This window comes from Equus caballus, chromosome 9, assembly GCF_041296265.1.
Source record: "Equus caballus isolate H_3958 breed thoroughbred chromosome 9, TB-T2T, whole genome shotgun sequence".
Lineage (NCBI taxonomy): Eukaryota > Metazoa > Chordata > Mammalia > Perissodactyla > Equidae > Equus > Equus caballus.
Genome location: NC_091692.1, coordinates 55,209,724 through 55,219,314, shown reverse-complemented (window position 1 = coordinate 55,219,314; position 9,591 = coordinate 55,209,724). Strand labels below are relative to the sequence as shown.

General features: G+C 47.3%; 1 long non-coding RNA gene across 1 annotated transcript; it reads right to left on the bottom strand.

Moving 5' to 3' along the window:
• Positions 1 to 1,211: 1,211 nt before the first annotated feature.
• On the bottom strand, positions 1,212 to 3,093 carry LOC138915592 (uncharacterized). Its single transcript, XR_011421622.1, has 2 exons — positions 2,966 to 3,093; positions 1,212 to 2,097 (listed from the first exon to the last, which is right to left on the bottom strand). It is a non-coding gene; the product is annotated as an uncharacterized lncRNA (long non-coding RNA).
• Between the last annotated feature and the right edge of the window lie 6,498 nt (positions 3,094 to 9,591).

The following is a 9,591-nucleotide window of genomic DNA, read 5'->3' as shown; positions in this document are numbered from 1 at the left end:
TATTTGAATGGAAATAACAGTTTCTCTTTATTTCTTCTTTTGTTAGGTGGAACTACATAGAAGGATCCCAATTATTTGCTGCCTTTTTCCTAGAGACGGCTAAGCTGCATTAACAACGACGGGAACCTTCCAGCTTACATCTGAGCTGCTGACATATCCCCTCTCTCACATCCCTGGACAGGAATAGAATCTAAATATCCAGAGAATTTCTGTCCAGTAAACAATATTTTCCCTCTTTAATACGTCTTTGGACATTTGGACCAGTAATAAACTATTTTAAAGGTAGAGACACTGGAAATGGCTTAATGTCTCTGTTGCACACCTCTCTAAAGTCACAGCTACCTTCAACAACTTGATTTCCCCAAGTCTGGCCCCAGTAGTCCCCGGACTGGACTCATTCTGCCCTTCCAGCACAAGGATGGTTCTTCGATTAGACTTCTCTTGCCATTTGATTGGTGGAATTGCTCTAGTTTGCTGTGTCCTGAGGTGCTCAGGACACATAATCATTCATCCACTGACTGTCAGTACTTATGTCACCGTTGCTTTCACCACACATTCCTTTTATATTGTTAATAAAAACATTGGTCTACCCCACCGACTACCATGATTTCCCTGGGGGTTCATTTTCAGATGAGTTATTGAAGCGTGATACATATTCACTTCTTGCCTCCCCTTCACTTTTTCCTTTCTTGAAAAGTTTTGAAACAGAAATGACCAATATTCACACTCTTATGCCATTTGGGATTCCTTGTGAGAAGATGCGTCTATCTTTATTCTAAGCCTCTTTACCTTTGCTGTGAGTGACGCCAGCCCACCGCCCCTCCTGCATCCTGTTCTGTCTCACTACCCCATCGGGAGAGGCCACTCTCCCTCTGACACCTGCGCACATGGAAATTCACCACAGCAGAATCAGCCCTGATGGAATTCTCTCACCCCGTTGGGATTTTACTCAGTGACTACATCTAAATTGTTCAAAGCTTTAAATAGCATCAATTTTAGACAGAGAACTGATCAACCTGACATCAGTAACACATCCCAAATTTAAAGCTGTCAGCTCAGGTTGCATTCATCAGTCATTTCAGTCGACCATCTTGTTTGGCTTGATTGGATTTGATGGTGTAAACAAATAAACAAAAGCACGTAAGTTTTCTACAGCTAAGTATAAGTAAACAAATCACTTCAGTCTTTATGAATTCACTATTTAAATAGCATTAATGGAGAAGAAGTTAAGGGTTTATTAAAAATGTTTCTCTTATGATTCCAAATAAAAACAAAGTGCCACACATTCCATCTCTTTGTGGGTGCTTGAAATGTCAGTTTTAAAGCTTGCTGCGTCATGTCTAAAACGGCTGGATCATGGGGCCAGCTTACCCTGCCTCTTGTCACAGAAACGGGACCCACCTGTGGCATCAGCCTCGCTGAGGCATCCATAAGGAGCCACTTCTTCTCTGGTGCTGGACAACATCAAGTCCTCTTGGTTAAATATTCGCAGGTGTTTGGTACTCGTCACTATTTAAGCACAGTCCATGCTCGCCAGATTTGGTTGAATCTTGTGAGGTTTTCGGATTCCGTGGACCTACCTGATGTATTTGGCAGAGGTCCCAAGGACTAACTGTACACGAGGTTTCTGACGCCAATTTATATTTTAACAAGGGTGTTCATAGTAGTCAATTAACAAAAGTTGGTTGTAAAATATAACCATTTCTGAGCAAGGGAACATCAGTTTTACCAAGTCACTAAATAAGAAGATGTATTTGCTGATCTGCATTCCTGCTGAATCTCTGAGACCTGCAGTGTCTTGGTCAATTATTCAGCTGCCACCAGGTGAGGAGAGGAGGAGGACGAATGAGGTCATTGAATCTAGGAGATTCCAACCCTGGGATGCCTGAGTCCAGAGCCGTGGTTTTCTGCCTCCCCGGGTCATGATGGGTCTCCCCAGCTCTCATTGATGGGTCCACGTTTTCTACCCAAACCCAAGCCATGTGGCTACCTGGGTCTTGCTGTGGTTTGGGAGCCAGATAGGAAGTATTTTCCGGATAGATTACATTCAGAGGGATGACAGAAATCCGCCCAGTGATTAGCCAGAAGACCAATTAACTAGTAATAAGAAGACAAAGAGGTTGGGGATAGAGAAATTTAAGTATTTGCTTTAAAAAATTTTACCAAAGAAGCATATGCACATGGATAAAGATGACCACCCAGTATACTTATTGGGAGTATATAGTGACATGATCAGGAGGGGACGTCATCGTATTGAAGGAGGGCAACATGTCAGGTTTGGGACTGTCCAGGTTTGGACTGTCAGTTAGATTTGGTAGATGCTCTTATGGAAGATAACGAGGACTGGGAATGTTCTTGGTTTTACGTTGTATTCATAAAAATAAACCTTGCGTGAGTGTGTGCTGGACAGTGCAAGAGCCCTGTGGTGACACACGTTCTCTGCACTTGCAGCTGGAGGAAGGCAGTCGGCCACAGACACACAAAGAACCTGGTCTGGGCTTCTTCTCGCTCCACATGTTCATTCCAGCGCATCCCTCCCTCAGCCTCTGTGTTAGCCAGACACCAGCCCAGCCCAGCGCAGCCCAGCCCCCTCTTCTGAGAACTGGACCCCGATCCTCCTGCATTTTTCGTTAGAATCCGAATTCGGCTCGTGGCTTCCTAGGGTCTGCGACTCTGAGGACCCCTGCTAGGAGCATCCAGAGGCTGTTCTCCTAACCCGGAGGTGCGCACGCGCCTGGCACAGCAGGAAAACCTCGCTCCGTTAGAGGAGGCCTCAGAGGCGCCGGGCATCGCTTGGGCCGGTGGAGGCGGAGGCCGGCCGCCCGGCCCGCAGGCCTCCGGCTCCCACCCGGCCCGGGCGCGTCCGTTTCTCCCGCACCGCCCTCGGGGTTCTTTACCGCGGGCGAGCGAAGGGGTGGAGTGAGGAGGGATGGAGAGGGAGGAGGCGGGATCGCCCGGGGGTTACCCGCTCGGGGAGCCGCTGGAAGTGCCAGGTGGCCTTCCCGGTCAGACGCCGCCAGGCTCTCAGCCTGACGCGCGTCTCCCCTTCCTTAGATTGACTCCTTCGGCTTTCCGTTTTCCTCTTGGGGAGGGGTGGGACTTCCGGTTTCATCACCGGAAGACGACGAGCCGGAGGAGTCCGTCAGAGGGGCCAGCAGGAGCGATTGCGTCGGCAAACGGGTAAGTTATTCTCTGACCGGGCCGGGGGGGGGAGGTTTGGAGGCGGGGACCGTCCAGCGTCTGCGCGGGGCCTGGGGGCGGTGGCTTGAGGGCTCGGGCCGGGCAGCTGGGCGCCGGGAGTCCCGCCAGGGCCCTTCGCTCTTCCTCCTCCCTCCTCCCCCCGCCTCAGCCCCTCCCCCGCTCGCCGGTCCCTCCCGACGCCGCCCAGACTCGCCCGACACCCGCCCGCCGCCCGCGCGGCGTCGCAGCCGCCCTGCCCCCGCCGTCACCTGCTCGCTCCGCGAGCCGGGCTCCCGGGGACCCGGCGGGCCTCCGTTTCCCCGCGGGCCCGGGCTCTCGGCGCGGAAGCGGCGCCCCGGGCGCCCCACGCAGCCCTGCACGCAGTCGGGGCGCTTCCGACCGCCTGGCTTCTCCGACTGGAACGCGGGCGCCCAGGCGGGGAGCTGCCCGGTGGGGGGGGGTTTCTAGTCCGGGCGGTGGTGTCCGTGGCTGCCCGCCCACTCCCTGTTTTCCCCAGCGCACCGATGCGCTGCTGCCACCCTCGCCTCCTTCGGTTGAGGATGCTGGTGCCCGAGAGCACCACGCCTGGAAGTGGACGGTCCTGGCCACTCAGGGTCCAGCTGCTCTCAGCAACTAGCGGGAGACCCCAGGCTGCCGCACGTCGCTGTTGGCAGCAGCGGGATCGTCCCTGGAGATACCCACCTCTTCCTAGTGGGCGAGCACGGCCTGAGTGTGCGTGCCCGCTTTCTGGAGCTTAGTCGGGGGGAGGTGGGTGCCAGGAGCTGCTGACCCCTGCGGTTGCGTTGAGTTTTGAATAGCCTGTTTATTGGGTTGGGGGGTTCTGGCCTAGGACATCTTGGCAGGGTTGGCATCTGTGGACACATATGTAGGATTATTTTCTAGGTAATCATAGCCCGAATGGTGATTGTGTCGGGACTTTACAGTCCGTGCCGGTGGAACTAGTTACAGTATGCACCTGGTTTGCGGTGAAGCGTTAGTCCAGATGCAACACTGCCTGGGGAAGGTCACTAACACGTATTGATTAGAACATCGTTAGGAGAGCTCATTTGATGTATACTCTGTAGACTTCATGTAGCACGGCAGCCGTGTAGGGTCGGAATTACTATTCCCTTTTAACAAACTGAGACTAAAGTTAAACAGTTTGACCAAAGTTAAGGTCAGGATTAGCGTCTCAAGTGTTTGTTACTCATTGTTTTTCAAGTTTGCTACATGTAAGGTTACTGACTTCTGCTGGCACGTCTGAAAAACCCCGAGGCAAGGCTCTCTAGTAGCTGTTGTCTTCTTGCGTGACATGTAAGGCAGGTGTGATTATTACTGATAATACACTGGCTCCTGGTGCCTTTTTTAAAAAACCTGTTTATTTTGGAATAATCTCAGATTTGCAGAAAAGCTGTGAGATAGCACAGAGAGTTCCTCTTGTATTCAGCCAAGCAGAGTGGCTCCACTTGAGCAAACTGCTTCATGCCAGTCACCATTCTAGGTGCTGGAGAGAGTAACACGCTGCCCTAGATGATTTCAAGGTCTGGTGGAAGAGACAGATCCATAAGCAAGTATAGTGCCTTTTGCTCAGTGCTGAAATGGAGAAAGGGGAGCACAGAGTAATTTATGACTGACTGCCTGGGAAGGAGTGGCGCGAGCTTGCAGGATACAGCATTTGAGTTAGGTCTCAAGGATTAGTGGGTATTCACTTGATTGGTGGGACATTTCTGCCCACATTCATGCTACCTAGGTTTGTGTTCCAAGAGAACTCTCTAACCTTTATAAAACGGACTCTTCTTATTTGATTCTCCTCTCTCCCTCTTTCTCACATCTCCCCTGAGAGGTTTTTGTCATAGTTTCCACAGGCTGTGAGAAGAATCGCGGTTTATAAATCCATGACTAGGAGATGAAATTAAGCTGTGTTTCTTAGTAATGGAAGTATCTAGATCTGTACGTTTTAAAATTCTTTCTCTTTCATAGTTGCTGAGTACTTCAGTGGTCTGATCACACACATTCTTTATGCGAGGTTGGAGCACAGTTCTTCTGAACTATGCCCACAGCAGAGGGGTATTTTGAGTGAGTGTGTTGGTCGTTGTGGGCTGCTCTAGGAAAACACCATAACCCCAGGTGGCTGAAACAACAGTCATTTACTTCTCCCAGTTCTGGAGGTTAAGTCCAAGATCAAGGTGCTGATTCCTGGTGAGGGCTCTTCCTTGCTTACAGACAGCCACCTTCTTGCTGTGTCTTCACATGGCAGAGATGGAGAGAGAACTCTGGTCTCTCTTCGTCTTCTTCTAAAGACGCTGATCCCGTCTTGGAGACCCTACCGTTCTGACCTCATCTAAACCTAAGTACCTCTCAAAGACCTCATTTCCAAATACCATCACATTGGTGATTAGGGCTTCGGCATCAAAATTGTGTGTGTGTGTGTGTGTGTGTGTGTGTGTAGGGGGGGGTGCACAATTCAGTCTGTAGTAGGTGGGTTTCTTGGAATTTTTGTTATTATGAGGAATTGCTCCAAAATAGGCTTGATAGAGAACTAAATAGGAAACTGTAAAATTAGCGTTTATATGGCTTTTGCTACAGCAAAGTAGTAAACACAATTTTATTTAAAATCAGAAGAAATTATTGTAGCTATGTTAAGTCTGATTCAGAGGCTGGTGGATGCCAAGAAGAAATTTTAATTGTTTCATTTGGATGAAAGAGAGAAATACGTGGTGAAATACTGCAGTGGTGTTTTCACTTTTAGGCCTTATACAAATGAATGCTTTCATGGTTATCAAATTAGGGTGTAAGGACTGTGGTAGTGAGCTATTGCAGTTCCCTCACTGATCAGGAGGCTGAGCCCCACAGAAGCTGAGCGGCTAATGCATTGTAGAGGTGTTAGTGGCAGAGCAAGGATTGGAATCAGGCCTCCGGATTCACGGGGCCAGTCTTTCTGCTGTTCCATCAGTGGTTCTCAAACTGATGGTGCATCAGAGTCAGCTGGGGGGGCTTGTGAAAACGCAGATGCTGGGCTGGGTCTCTGAATCAGCGGGTCTGGACTGGGACTGAGAATTTGCATTTCTGACAAGTTCCTGGGTGATGTTAAAGCTGCTGACTCTGAGGGCACACTTTGAGAACCCCGGCCTTCTGTGATGTTGCCTTTGACCTCTTCTAAGAGGATAGTAAGTAAACGTCTGTGGGTTTATACCAGCTTGACCCTTCCTTGACGTTCAGAGAATCAAGTTCTTTAATTTTGTGTTGTGTACTGTAATGCACCAACAACATAATGATTAGATGGAAAAAAAGTACTAGAAATGGAGTATGTTTTAGAGTCATTTTGGCATCTTCAGGGATAATTTTTGGAGATAATTGTAGAGGTCAGAACCGCTTATGCTGAAGGGGATGCACTTGAGCTCCTAGCAGCAATCACACTAAAAAGGGTGCCGGTATTGATTGCTAGATTGTATGGGAGTGAAAAGTTCCTTCCAGTTTTGTTACTCTCTGTTTTTCTTTCTCATTTTGTGTACTGAAATGTTCTTAATGTATCAAAATCTGATCAGGCCCCAGCACAGTTCCATGCCCATAGTAGATGTTAAATAAATATAAGTTGAATTGAATTAAAAAAGATTAATAGGGAAAATGAGGTAGATTATTTATCTGGAGAGACTTCAGTGCCCTAGGAAAGTTAGTCGGCTCTCTAGATTATCCCAATCACAGGTTTTTAGTGAATACTTACAGATTATTCTGGTTTACGCCTTATTTGCAATTACTGGGTTTTTTTTAGCACAATTATTGGAGGAGGTAGCATATTTTTTTTTTCCTTTTTCTCCCCAAAGCCCCCCAGGACATAGTTGTAGATTCTTCGTTGTAGGTCCTTCTAGTTGTGGCATGTGGGACACCACCTCAGCGTGGTTTGGTGAGCAGTGCCATGTCCACGCCCAGGATTCGAAGCAACGAAACACTGGGCCACCTGCAGTGGAGCGCACGAACTTAACCGCTCAGCCACAGGGCCAGCCCCGAGGAGGTAGCATATTTTTATGTAAGAGTTATTGAGTGATCCCCCATATCTCTTTATCATTCATGTGAAGTTACTTTTGCAAACATTTTACTTTGAAATAATTTTAGAAGTAGAAAAAAATGGCAAAAATAGCCCAGAGAATTCCTGTATACCTTAGAACCAGCGTCCCTTTGTTAGCCTCTTATGTAACCATAGTGTGGTTATTGAAACCAGGCAGTTGATAGAGTTAATCTAAAGTCTTTAGTCGGGGGGCTGGCCCCGTGGCCGAGTGGTTAAGTTCGCGCGCTCCGCTGCAGGCGGCCCAGTGTTTCGTTAGTTCGAATCCTGGGCGCGGACATGGCACTGCTCATCGAACCACGCTGAGGCAGCGTCCCACATGCCACAACTAGAAGGACCCACAACGAAGAATACACAACTATGTACCGGAGGGCTTTGGGGAGAAAAAAGGAAAAAATAAAATCTTTAAAAAAAAATAGAAATAAAAAATAAAGTCTTTATTCGGGTTTCACCCCTGATGTCTTTTTTCTGGTCGAGGATCCAGTCCAGTAGCCCACACTGCATTTAGTTATGGTGTCTCCTTGGTGTCTTCCAATTTGTGACAGTTTTTTATCTTTCGTGACCTTGGTACTTTTCCAGAGTACCGGTCAGTTATTTTGCAGAATGTCCCTCAGTTTGGATTTATCTGGTGTTCTTTCATGATTAAATTGAGGGTTAAGCATTTGTGACAAGAATACCACAGTGGTGAGGTTGTTCCCTTCTCAGTGCATCATATTGGCACATGTGTGATGTAGATAGGTCTTATCGCTGGTGAATGTTAACTTTTGATCTCTTGGTTGAGGTGTCTGACATGTTTCTGTGCTCCAAAGAAAAAAATTTTCCCTTTGTAATTAATGACTCTCGTAAGTTTACTGATTGTAGTGCAGATGTTTAAATGAAATGAATATAGAATGTCAGAATCCTTTGAGCCTGACCCTAATTATGAGATCTTTCTTATCTTGGAGGCTTCATTATTATTTGTTAGATCCCAACATAGTAGGGAAGGGTAAAGCTGTAGACTTGTAGAAGAACAGTTATTTGTTCAAGAACTTGTACCTGATCTTGGTCAGTCTTAGTCTTGAATTGTCAACAGCGGAAGCTCTTTGTTCCAATTCTTTTTCTGTGGTTCTGCGATCTGTCTCGCATCTGTCTTCCAGTGGATGACTTTCCATAACTACATTGCGTTTCTTAAGATTCTCCCTAGAGCATTTTTGTAGAAGATTTGTGTGCTTCAGTTCATCACAAGGCAGTTGCTCCAAGTATCCTCTTGTTGACCCACTTCCTAGTCCATACAGCTGAGCGTGTGTGTTCTCTTTGTAGACTATGCTGATGAGGTGCTGCAGATATTACATAGACACACAGACACATAGAAGTGGTCTGTATTTTCAAAACGTATATCCCTTTAATATGCCAACAGGAGTCAGTTGGAAGATATGTATGTGGCCTGTCTCCCTCCCCCTCATCCCCCTCCAAAGCTTGTAAGCTCCTTAGAAGCAGGGAACAGATCTCTTTTTGTTTACCAGTCACTTGCTTGGTGCTTGGCATACACAAGGCTCTCCATAAATATTTGAGAATAAAAGAATATCATATGTGCATCTTGTTAACTGGTTTTGGAAATTACCAGACTATTAGAAACATCTTTCCACATTAACACAGCTATGTAATCATCATAGTATTCCACTATAGTCATGCCTTGCTTAACAATGGGGATACGTTCTGAGAAATGTGTCAGTGATTTTATCATTGTGCAAACATCATAAAGTGTACTTTCACAAACCTAGATGGTCGAGCTGTTGACACGAATAATCAATAGTCATTCTACAGCGGGGAGTTTTATTCGAGCCAAGCTGAGGACTGCAGCCTGGGAGTGCAGCCTTCGTAAGTGCTGTGAAGAAGAGTGATTTTTCAGCACCATTATATACCATTTCCAAACAGACATACATCAAGTGTGACAGGGGTACATTCTCTCAAGGGTTCAAGGAGATACTTTGTTATAGATGAGTACATACACAGTGGGTCAGCATGACCCCAGTGTCATGGGAAAGGACACTTATCTTCAAAAAGTACTGGTGTCATAAGAAGAGAGGCATTGGTTCTTACCTTCAAAGAGTACATTCTGGGGCCGGCTCTGTGGCTGAGTGGCTAAGTTCGCGCACTCCGCTGCCGCGGCCCAGGGTTCGGATCCTGGGTGCGGACATGGCACCGCTCATCAGGCCACGTTGAGGCGGCGTCCCACATCCCACAACTAGAAGCGCCTGCAACTAAGATATACAACTGTGTGCGGGGGGGGGCGGGTTGGGGAGATAAAGCAGAAAAAGAAATATTGAAAAAAAAAAAGAGTACATTCTTTATTTTGGGACAATATACAACGA